Raw genomic sequence first — 12,949 nt, forward strand, 5'->3', positions numbered from 1 at the left:
AGAGTTCCCAGTATTTCACTTAAATCGAGGATTTCTATTTACATACTGAAATTATCTCTACCATTTTAAATCAGGTACATCAGCACTAAAGTAGTACACCACAATCACAATAGTTATTCTGATTTTTTATTATTATATCGCCATTTATTCCATGGCACTTTACATGTGAAAAATGAGGTATACATAGCAAAAACAATTACAATAATCTTGAACAAAACGAGTCAGCGACTGATAGAGGAGGAGATAGGACCCTGCTCGTGAGGGTTCACAATGGGTTTGAATGGCTACTAAAGGTAACATCCTCACCTGTGACCTGTTTGCTTGTAATCAGTGTGTGTACATAAAAGCTGAGTGAGTTTCTGGGGTCCAGACATACTCTTGCATCTTTCATCCAGCCACTGACATTTCTGGATTGTGATTCATGGAGAAAGCAAAAGAATTGTCAACGGATCTAGGGGAAAGGTAGTTGAACTGTATAACACAGGAAAATGATACAAAAAAATATCTAAGGAATTGATAATGCCAGTTAGCAGCGTTCAAACAGTAATTAACAAATGGAAAATCAGAGGCTCTATAAAAACCAAACCACGGTCAGGTAAACCAACAAAAATTTCGGCCACAACTGCCAGGAAAATTGTTTGGGATGCAAAGGAAAACCCACAAATAACATCAGTTGAAATTCAGGACTCTCTGAAAACGAGTGGTGTGGCTGTTTCAAGATGCACAATAAGGAAGCACTTGAAGAAAAATGGGCTACATTGTCGAGTTGCCAGAAGAAAGCCAATACTGCGCAAATGCCACGAAGTATCTCACCTACAATATGCCAAACAGCACAGAGACAAGCCTCAAAACTTCTGGAACAAAGTAATTTGGAGTGATGAGACCAAAATTTAACTTCTTGGCCACAACCATAAACATTACATTTGGAGAGAGGTCAACAAGGCATATGATGAAAGGAACACCATTCCTACAGTAAAGCATGGAGGTGAGTCACTGATATTTTGGGGATGTGTGAGCTGCAAGGGCACAGGAAACATGGTAAAAGTTGAAGGAAAGATGAATGCAACATGTTATCAGCAAATACTGGAGGCAAATTTTCCCTTATCAGCCCGGAAGCTGCGTATGGGACGTACTTGGACGTTCCAACACACAAGGCCAAGTCGACCTGTCATTGGCTACAGCAGAACAAAGTGAAGGCTCTGAAGTGGCCATCTCAGTCTACTGACCTCAATATCATTGAGCCACTCTGGGGATATCTCAAGAACAAAGAAGAATGGATAGCTTTACCATCTGAGAAAATAAAGAGCCTCATCCACAACTACCAGTCTGCTTCTAGATGGTGATATCTTCTTTGTCACTTCTGAAAAGCTGCAAAAACAATTATTTAAAATTACTGGAAGTCTGCTGACCCTCCTCTGACCCACACTGATAGAACTGATTGCTAATATTCCTTTGGAAATAAGTTGTCTAACAATACATACTTTCACTGGTACTCTTTTCAATCCTCTCTTTTGTGAATCTCACTTTAAACCAGTGGAGTACACTATGCTAATTTGAAATCTCTATAGTTGCTGCTATTATCCTCATGTTTTGTGTTGGAATGCAGTGAACACCCATCAAAGGCAGATGATAAAGCCAATTTATTATTGGCATTAGCTGTAGGAGAATGAAAGTTGGCACTGATCCATGCCTTATTAATATTGACAAATGTTAGGTTTTCTATGCTTGTGGCTGATAGCTTACTATGAGAGTGACAAAGCCACCAGCCGCAATGAACACGCTTTTAGACATGACAATACATCCATAGCAAACTGGGCCAGTTTTAGCAACTTGTCCAGTCTGTTGACCCTGAAATCCATATGATTGTATCTCAGAGTATCTGCTGGAAATAGGACACAGTGCAGGTAAAAGTGAATCTGGCTGTTTAGATGGTGTAACTGGTTGCTGATGTTCATCATTTTTTTTGCACTGTAAGAAAAATCATCTGGTCCATCATGTTATGTGTATTGTAATTTATGCTGCTTTTGTCTTGGTTATTTCTAAAATTGTTAAATATGTGACTGAAAATTGCATTTATGGAAATGAGTTAAATTTGGTTTGATAATTTTAAACCATTTTAGCTTTTTAAACAAAAATCTAGAGAGATAAACTGAAATATAAGTTGGTGTGCATGCATCTAATAGTTGTGCCATTTCTGATGTGGCTGAGGGCTGGTCCTATGAGGCAGGGAAGGGGCCAACATACATGGACCTTCCCAGCTTATAAATATCAGCCCGCAGCTGTCAGCTTTATCTTAGCTGGCTATTAAAAATAGGGCGAACCCCACAACAATTTTTTTAGGATCCCCCCCCATTTTTTATAACCAGCAGAGGCAAAACAGACAGCTGCAGGCTGATATTAATAGGCTGGGAAAGTCCATGGTTATCTGGCCCTTCCTAGCCTAAAAATACCAGCCTGCAGCTGTTTGCTTTCCCTTAGCTTGTTATTAAAAATAGGGGGGACCCCACATTGTTTTTTTTATTTATTTATTTAATAGTTTAAATAAGGCTAAAAACACCCTTAAGTACCAAGGGAAGGCACTAAAGGGTGTTGGTTTATTATATGTAGGGGCTTGTAACATTAGAAATGTAAAGGACATCTATCCTATCTATTCTATCTCTCGATCGATATATCCATCATTTCCCTTTCCACATTTGTTTTCAAGGCAATCGTCCTGCTCTTACCCTCATTTTACTTCCTTTTGTAGTTCCCTACCCCTTACTACCCCCCATTTTACAGCACCAAAATTCGGGTCTCCATTGGCTTCTATGGGTTTCGGGGTCAACTTTGGGTCAAGTTCGGGTACCCAAACTGAGCTTTGGACTAAACTTTGTCCGAACTCGACGAACTCAAATTTCCACAGGTCCGCTCATCCCTAATCAGTACTGATGAAGTATACCACAATAACATCAGGCCTTTATCTATTCCTTTACCGTGTACTCTGATCTGCTATCCCTAAACAATAAAAGCATAAAATGGCATTCAATGGCTTGCCCATATCTTTTATACTGGCTGTGATAGCTCCCTGATTGGCTGTACTAGCCCTGTGATCTAATTGCTGAAAAGCATTATGGAGAAGCCCATTCAGTCACGCTTGACACCATTAGCATGCTCACTGAGTTGTCAACAGCAGTGTATGAAATGGCGCCAGGCATTTTTTTCTTTTTGTCGATCTTTGCGGATCAAATCGCAAAGTGTTCAAATCGCTTGGAACTACGAATTACTGGAAATGCAATTTGAATTTGATCCTCCATGGATCGATTTTCTCATCTGTAACAAAATAGAAATATTAGTTATTTTATGTAATTGCAGAAATTTTAAATTAAACATATACTTAATGTACAGGGTGGGCCATTTATATGGATACACCTAAATAAAATGGGAATGATTGGTGATATCAACTTCCTGTTTGTGACAAATTAGTATATGGGAGGGGGAAAACTTTTCCAGATGGGTGGTGACCATGGTGGCCATTTTGAAGTTGGCCATTTTGGATCCACTTTTATTTTTTTCAATAGGAAGAGGGTCATGTGACACACCAAACTTATTGAGAATTTCATAAGAAAAACAATGGTGTTCTTGGTTTTAACATAACTTTATTCTTTCATGAGTTATTTACCAGTTTCTCTTTGTTTACAGCCATTGACATGTAGAAGGAGTTAACACGTGAGGAGCGGATAGAAATTGTGTTGATGTTTGGTAAACGTAGTATCCGGGTCATTGCAGCAGATTTCAATGCAAGACACCCTACGAAACCACCCATCTCCCATGCTACAGTTAGCAAACTGCTTGCCAAATTTTGTGAAACAGGTTCAGTGTTGGATTTGCCAAAATGTGGATGCAAGAAAACTGTCACTAATGAAGAAACATCAGTGGCTGTCCTAGCTTCATTCAGCAAGAGCCCACAGCGTAGCACTCGCCGCATGTCAATGGAGAGTGGCATCAGTCGACCATCCTTTCGGCGGATATTAGCTACTCACAAATGGCACCCTTACAAAATCCAGCTGCTGCAGCATCTCAACTAGGATGACCCAGATCGGCACTGAATTTGCAGAATTGGTAAAACAAAAAGTGGAACAGGACCCTCAGTTTACACAGAACATTATGTTCAGTGATGAGGCAAACTTTTTTGTGAATGGTGAAGTTAACAAACAAAACCACTGCTATTGGTCTGACACTAACCCACAGTGGATAGATCCCTCCAAGACTGTTGAAACACAAAAATTGATGGCATGGTGTGGTATATGGGGTACAAAGATAGTGGGGCCATTCTTCATCAATGGAAACCTCAATGCCACTGGATATCTGAAATTGCTACATGATGATGTGTTGCCCTCTTTCTGCACTGAAGATGGCATGTTCCCTGAGTTTTTTCAACAAGATGGTGCACCACCACATTATGGGTGTCAGGTTCGAGCATTCCTATATGAACAGTTTCCTGGAAAGTGGATTGGTCACCGTGGGCCAGTTGAATGGCCACCAAGGTCTCCCGATCTGACCCTCTTAGACTTTTATCTTTGGGGTCATCTGAAGGCAATTGGCTATGCTGTGAAGAAATGTGAAGATACGAGATGTGCAGCATTTGAAACAACGGATATTGGAAACCTGTGCTAGCATTTCTTCAGCGGTGTTGCTATCAGTATGTCAAGAGTGGGAGAAGAGGGTTGTATTGACAATCCATCACAATGGACAGCACTTTGAACACATTTTATAAGTGGTCATAAACTTGTAAATAACTCATGAAAGAATAAAGTTATGTTAAAACCAAGCACACCATTGTTTTTCTTAAGAAATTCTCAATAAGCTTGATGTGTCACATGACCCTCTTCCCATTGAAAAAAATGAAGTTGGATCCATTATATTTGTTTTATGGTATGTTCCTACGCGGTTTTGACATTCTGTTTAACATACTTTAACATACCAGATGGGTACATCTCCCAAAATATACATTGAACAGACAGAAACTGTTATGGAACTACTATGCAATGACTAAGATAGAATCTGTTTACCATATACTTCTGGAGCTTTTTCTTGACAAACACAGGTATGCCATTGTTAAGGATCAATTTCAACAGATTCATCACCTGTTTAATGGATCCATCTTGAGAAGCTCATCATGTATACATCTGTACTTTCACATATATTTTTGGATGAAAATAAGAGTATACTAGCAAAATGGAAACCAACAGGATCGTCTATTGGCGCCATTTACTATATGAATACATTTAGCATGAAAGTATTGAGCTTCCTCTATGAACGGCCGCCATGGTTACCACCCATCTGGAAAAGCTTTCCTCCTCCCATATACTAATGTGCCACAAACAGGAAGTTGATATCACCAATCATTCCCATTTTATTTAGGTATATCCATATAAATGGCCCACCCTGTACAATAAAATCTTAAATATATTTTGGTAGAATGATAGATTATATTTGTTTTATGGTATGTTCCTACGCGATTTTGACATTCTGTTTAACATACTTTAACATACCAGATGGGTACATCTCCCAAAATATACATTGAACAGACAGAAACTGTTATGGAACTACTATGCAATGACTAAGATAGAATCTGTTTACCATATACTTCTGGAGCTTTTTCTTGACAAACACAGGTATGCCATTGTTAAGGATCAATTTCAACAGATTCATCACCTGTTTAATGGATCCATCTTGAGAAGCTCATCATGTATACATCTGTACTTTCACATATATTTTTGGAAGAAAATAAGAGTATACTAGCAAAATGGAAACCAACAGGATCGTCTATTGGCGCCATTTACTATATGAATACATTTAGCATGAAAGTATTGAGCTTCCTCTATGAACTAAAAATCCGTAGTACAAAATTTCAAAGTGAACTCAGATTTAAAAAATGTTTTCACCTAAAGGAATTGCATTCAGTGGATACTATTTCTACAATTGGTAACTGATTGGACACATGCAGAGGTACAGTTATGGCCCCAAAGCCACAGTTGGGCACACATTAACGTAAAGAAATATTGACCAATATAATTCATAACAAAATATAATTTCTCATCTTGAAAACGATAATGATCAGTTATCATTTTATATTTTACTTTCTTTTGCACACATAAATGGAAATACAGAGATACAGATATGTAGCTGTGTTATGGTTATGATCAATAAAAGCCTTCTAAAACACCATTGTCCTTAGAAGCCAAGCCATAATTCATGAAGAGGCACGCAGAGAATTCATGGACAGTAGTAGACAATAAACACAAGTTTCGGGTCATGAAAAATGAAAAAGGCATTCTGCAAATATCAAGGTCAAAAACAATTGCAAGGTTCACAGTGGGAAATAAGTAACAGCTAGTAAACAAATTAGGTGGAAAGCTAGATGGATATTTTTTACTAGATATATTGTACACAGTAACGTACATAACCTTTCCAAAGGACCATATCTTTGTGAGGGCCTTCTCTTTCTCTTTATTCAAAGCAAATTTTTAAGGATTATTTAGATTACAATTTTGGATGATGCTATCAAAGAGGCTTCACTGTGCATTAAATATGTATGTTCAACTTCAGACTAGAACAGTTTGTATGTTACAGTGGGTACGGAAAATATTCAGATCCCTTTACATTTTTCATTCTTTGTTTCATTGCAGCCATTTGGTAACTTTTAAAAAGTTTATTTTTTTCTCATTAAAGTACACTCTGCACCCCATCTTGACTGAAAACAAACAGAAATGTAAAAATTTTTGCAAATTTATTAAAAAATAAAAACTGAAATATCACAAGGTCATAAGTATTCAGACCCTTTGCTCAGTATTGAGTAGAAGCACCCTTTTGAGCTAGTACAGCCATGAGTCTTCTTGGGCATGATACAAGTTTTTCACACCTGGATTTGGGGATCCTCTGCCATTCTTTCTTGCAGATCCTCTCCAGTTCCGTCACGTTGGATGGTGAACGTTGGTGGACAGCCATTTTCAGATCTCTCCAGAGATGCTCAATTTGGTTTAGGTCAGTGCTCTGACTGGGCCAGTCAAGAATGGTCATAGAGTTGTTCTGAAGCGACTCCTTTGTTATTTTAGCTGTGTGCTCAGGGTCATTGTCTTGGAAGGTGAACCTTCGGCCAAGTCTGAGGTCCAGGGCACTCTGGAAGAGGTTTCCTTCCAGGGTATCTTTGTACTTGGCAGCATTCATGTTTCCTTCAATTGCAACCAGTCGTCCTGTTCCTGAAGCTGAAAAACACCTCCATAGCATGATGCTGCCACCACCATGTTTCACTGTTGGGATTGTATTGGGCAGGTGATGAGCAGTGCCTGGCTTTCTCCACACATACCACTTAGAATTAGCACCAAAAAGTTCTATCTTTGTCTCATCAGACCAGAGAATCTTATTTCTCATAGTCTGGGAATCCTTCATGTGTTTTTGTGCAAACTCCATGTGGGCTTTCATATGTCTTGCACTGAGGAGAGGCTTCCGTCTGCCATAAAGGCCCGACTGGTGGAGGGCTTCAGTGATAGTTAACTTTGTGGAACTTTCTCCCATCTCCTTACTGCATCTCTGGAGCTCAGCCACAGTGATGTTAGGGTTCTTCTTTACCTCTCTCACCAAGGCTCTTTGTCTAAGATTGCACAGTTTGGCTGGACGGCCAGGTTATGATTCTCATTTGGTCTGACATGCACTGTGAGCTGTGAGGTCTTTTACAGACAGGTGTGTACCTTTCCAAATCAAGTACTGTCAGTTTAATTAAACACATCTGGACTCAAATGAAGGAGTAGAACCATCTCAAGGAGGATCACAAGGAAATGGACAGCATGTGACTTAAATATGAATGTCTGAGTAAAGGGTCTGAATACTTATGACCATGTGATATTTCAGTTTTTCTTTTTTAATAAATTTGCAAAAACTTCTACATTTCTGGCTTTTTTCTGTCAAGATGGGGTGCAGAGTGTAATTTAATGAGAAAAAAAAGAACTCTTTAGAATTTACCAAATGGCTGAAATGAAACAAAGAGTGAAAAATTTAAAGGGGTCTGAATACTTTCCGTACCGACTGTAAATTAAAAATGTACTGTAGATGTCTAATGCAGGTGCCGGAATGCAACGCACAGAGACACAAGACGATAACAGTCAGGGGTTGATATAACCACTTTACATATATAGCAACTATTCTACAAAGGGGGTTAGTAGCAAGGGTAATAAACAGCAACTTGGAATAACAATGAGAAATATTTCTGTGAATAACAGTACAGTTCTTTGCAACAGTGTGATGCACCCAGTTGTGGGAGACACCACGTGAGTTCTCTTTGTCTTTATATGGCCCTAGCGGGGGTCACCGGTTCTTCCCGCTAGGCCGCAAGTCTCTTCCAGATAAAGTCTATCAGACCCCGTTTAGCCTCCCATGCACCAAACGCCCCCACCCAAGCTGAGATCATAATCCCAACTGTCCCCTGTACAATAGGTGAGAGTTGTAAGTGACGCCTCTGTTCACTTGAGCGGTTCCTCCGCTGCTGCTGTCACATCTTTTCTGTCTCGGTCCTCTCTCTCAGCTATTCTTGGCTTGACAGGTGGTGTCGGATCCTGGGGACTTACTTAGTGTGGGGCGGAGGTCTTGACTCTGACCAACATGCGCAGGGCTTCTGTGAGGAGTGCGGAGCCTCTCAGGTGATGTCCAACTCTGGTGCAGCACAGCCTTCTGGCTGAGGCCTGTTGCACTGGGCTCTGCCATCCCTCTGGAGCACATCTGCTCCACTCTGCAGCTTGGCGCTAAAACTCTGGCTGCAGCGTCTTCTCCGGTGCACATCCGCACCCTGAACTGTCTTGGCACGAAAAGCCCCCTGCAATTGGGCACATATGGCCTTTATACCCAGGAAACTCTCTGAGTCACATGATCAGATCCAGTATACAAAAGTCTCCCCCCCTGCAAATCTGCTTGCAACATTTGGTTCTTGCTAACACAATTCTTTGTTCTCCTTTCATTTTCAGTTTGTTCCAGCAGAGGGTGGTGTTTGCTTACAGTTACTTAGTCTCTCTTGTTCATCTCTCTACAGATGTGCAGTATTAAGTGTGCGGTAGAAAAAATAATATACTGAGCAGTACACTGCATACAGTTCCCTGATGGGGAGAGTTGTATTCTCCATTACAGGTCATACATTTTAAGGAAATTAGCCTTCACTACTGAAAAATTACAAGTCTCTCCTAGCTTAGTTCAATGCGTTTTAATGTTTCTGCTTACGTTAGCTTTATGACTTCTAATGAAAATGGAGTCATGAAATGTTTGATGTGGAGAACTGCTCGCAAATACACTGAATGCAATACAATGAACATATGAGTGCGCTGGTACTGACGAGGTCCGAGGATCACCAATCAGCTCCCTAGTTCAACATTCAGTGGTGTAATTTCACTGCTGAAATCACTGAAGAACAATGAGGTCACCTTATCGCACTTTAGATGTTGCTCCAAAGCTGCAGATGTGACATCAAGGTAAGCGCTCAGTAAATTTCTCATAGCAAATCATGAGAATTCTATTAAAATTAAAATTTATTAATATTCTATTTAAAAATGTGCAAAAGACAGGTTTTGATTAGTCCATAGGGGATAATATGTCCATGTTCATTTTCCCATGCAGCAGTCGTGTGTGTATACCACAGGACTTCTGCATGGGAAAATGAACATGGTGTCAGTATTCCTGGTTTTCTAGGTCACCTTGTGATTGATTTTGCCCTTTGTTAAAATGGAGTTTGCTGTTTTTGTATGCCCTACTTCCTGTTCGTTTGTTTAAAACCCGGCCCAGGTGCTGGCTTCCTTGCTGGAGTATTCTGCTTCCGGTTCCCTTCAACTCAGCTGCCTTGTTCTTCTATTACCTCCCAGAACTTTTGTGTTACCGGAGGGTGCTTTACCAGGTTTATCTACAGGTGGTTCTCAGCAGAAGTGAGCTTCTACCCATGACTTTGGACATTCTCTGCATATGTAAGCTACACTCACTGTGTTATCATTAGCCTTTTGATTTTGGAATTCAACCTTTGGTTCACTCCATCTGGTAAGAACTGTGCTTCTGAACTGTGTATAATCCTTCATTCACTCTCTCCGGTGAGAGCGGTTGGAGCTATTACTGGAATAATACTTAAATGTGAACTAGTTTCTAGACTTCCCTGTATTTACACCGCATCTGGGATTAACTTGTTAACTTGTTTCTGGACTTCCCTGCATTACTGCATACCTGGATTTGACTCTTAAAACACCAGCAGTGTTTGAACTGAGCCACGTCACCAGTGTGTCAGACTTACCTTTTGGTCACATTTGTGTGAAGACTCCGTCGTAAGAACCTTGCCGATTTTTGCTATATAGGTTTCAAGGACTTAATATTGCTGGACTTGTTTCATTGCATGTCACTACGGGTTATCAGCATATTGTTTTGGGTGTTATTGTTGTTTTACAAATACACTATTTGCATTAAAGAAACCCGTCTCTGATTGTTCATTGCTCCACGCTACCAGAAACCTCGAGTTCCTACAATAGTATTACAGGATACTCCAGCCTAAAGAGGATTCTGCTGGGGCAATGACAGAGACATGGGCAGACAAACTGTTCACCATAATTAACTCCTTGCAGCAGGAGATGGAGGCTGTACACAATAAGATTAGAGACATGGAGTCCCGGGTTGACCACAATGCACAGGTGTTTGGTCAGGCTCTCCATGATCTACGTACTAGGTTAGAAGTCCAGGAGGCCTTACCTACTGAGCCTACATCATCCACCAGTATGCCCAAATTGCCTCCATTCCGGTTTAATGGTGACCGAAGTCAATTCCGTGGGTTTGTTAATCAATGTATATTATTCATTGATGTACATGCCTCTTATTACCAGTCTGATAGATCTAAGGTTCTATGTATTATTATGTTGTTGACATCACGAGCACTGGCTTGGGCAAATCCTATGGTTGAAAGTCACGATACCCATCTAAATAATTTGGATGATTTTCTGACAGCTATGGCACAAATGTTCGACGATCCCAACCGTCTTGCTACCTCTGAACCCGCCTTGCTTTCCTTATGCCAGGGGAAACGTTCAGTCATAGAATATGTTACTGAATTTAAAAGGTTAGTGGTGGACACCAACTGGGATAACAATGCTTTACTGACAATCTTTAGGAAGAGTTTGTCCAGTGCAATCAAGGATGAGCTAGCTTGTTCAGAGTCTCCACAGGAGTTTGAGTTGTTTTTACAACACTGTGTACGTATTGATATCCGTCTAACTGAACGAAGACAAGAAAAATGTGCAGCTTTAAATCGCATCACTAATTTTTCTCTCCCGTCTAGGGAAACCACAGGCAAAAACCCACGGGAGGCCGAGGAGGTGCCTATGCAGGTGGACTCGCTACAAAAACGTGAGAGTAATGAACGCCGCAAATACCGTCTCCGTGAGCGCTTATGCTTTTATTGTGGTCAATCGGATCATTTCCTCATCAATTGTCCCAAATGTCCTAGGCGACCCAACAAGGTGTTGGCGGTAGTAGGGGATTATGATAACACTAACGCTGAATCTGAAGCTTCGGAGACCAGTTTACATCTAGATGCTGTGTTTCCCGCAATATTGATGCCGACTTCCCCTAAAGACCAAGGGGAGAAATATTCACATTGTTCTCTTCCTATTCAGATTCGGTGGGAGGGACAATGGATACCAAGTTCTGCCATGATAGACTCTGGAGCAGGTAGGAATTTCATGGATTCTTCTTTTGCCAGGGAACATGGTATAAAGACACAACTAAGAGCTTCACCAGTCACTATGGAAACGGTGGATTGTTCCCCATTAGTTTCGGGACCAGTAGATCGGGAGACGGTGTTTCTGGAGTGTAAGATGGAACCAGACCATCAAGAAACACTTTCATTTATGTTAATATCGTCTCCTCATTTTCCTGTAATTCTAGGAATTCCCTGGTTATGGTCACAAAATCCAAACATCAATTGGGAAACCAAGGAGATATCCTTCCTCCCGAAGTGTAGTCTCACCATCAGTCCAACGGTAGCGGCTACAGTTACCCAGAACATGGAAGAGGCAATATAGGTACCTACTTTCCCTCTGGTTTACCAGGAATTCTCGGATGTTTGTGACAAGAGGAAGGCAGTAGAGATGAGCGGTGTTCGACTCGAACTGTTTGCCAATCTCAAATTCGAGCTGTTTTGGGCGGTGTTCGAGTCGTTCGAAGAACTCGAACGATTTGCAAAAAATTCGGCTGTTCAAGGTTATGTTCGATAACTGTTTGTGCACCAAAAGCGTAACTGGATTTTTTCACAGTAATACTTTCCAGATGCTAGGGCGGGAGCTCAGGTCCCCGTCCGGCATATCTGGCGCTATTTAGAGCACCAATCATGCAGGGATTGTCTGCCACTCAATGTAATGCCACAGCCATGGTGGTTGTGGCATTACAGTGGTTGCCCAAATCGATGGGAACAGTGCTCACAGTGAAACATGAAAAGTCTGCAATTCAGCTCTGGCATACACCGGTACCCGACAATTTAGAACAGAAAGAACAGAGCATCACACATAGATTAGATAGATAGAAACATGTCAGTCACATATATAAGAAGTACAGTGACAGTGTTGCTTACTGTACTTGTCATTTAGTGTTAAAGGATTTATTAAAAAAAAAATAATAGTGTTTTCATGCACCCGTCTCTTTAAAAAAGCCGGCCGGCAATTCAGCATCGGTACCCGACAATTTAGAACAGAAAGAATAGAGCATCACACATAGATTAGATAGATAGAAACATGTCAGTCACATATATAATAAGTACAGTGATAGTGTTGATTACTGTACTTGTCATTTAGTGTTAAAATAAAGGATTTATTAAAAAAAAATTGGCGTGGGGTTCCCCGTAATTTTAGTCTCTAGCGTAGGTTAAGCAGACAGCTGGGGCAGATGTTTGAAGCCTGGGAAGGGG

Source organism: Phyllobates terribilis, unplaced genomic scaffold, assembly GCF_046119375.1.
Source record: "Phyllobates terribilis strain yellow unplaced genomic scaffold, ASM4611937v1 Scaffold_1__5_contigs__length_1240528914, whole genome shotgun sequence".
Taxonomy (NCBI): domain Eukaryota; kingdom Metazoa; phylum Chordata; class Amphibia; order Anura; family Dendrobatidae; genus Phyllobates; species Phyllobates terribilis.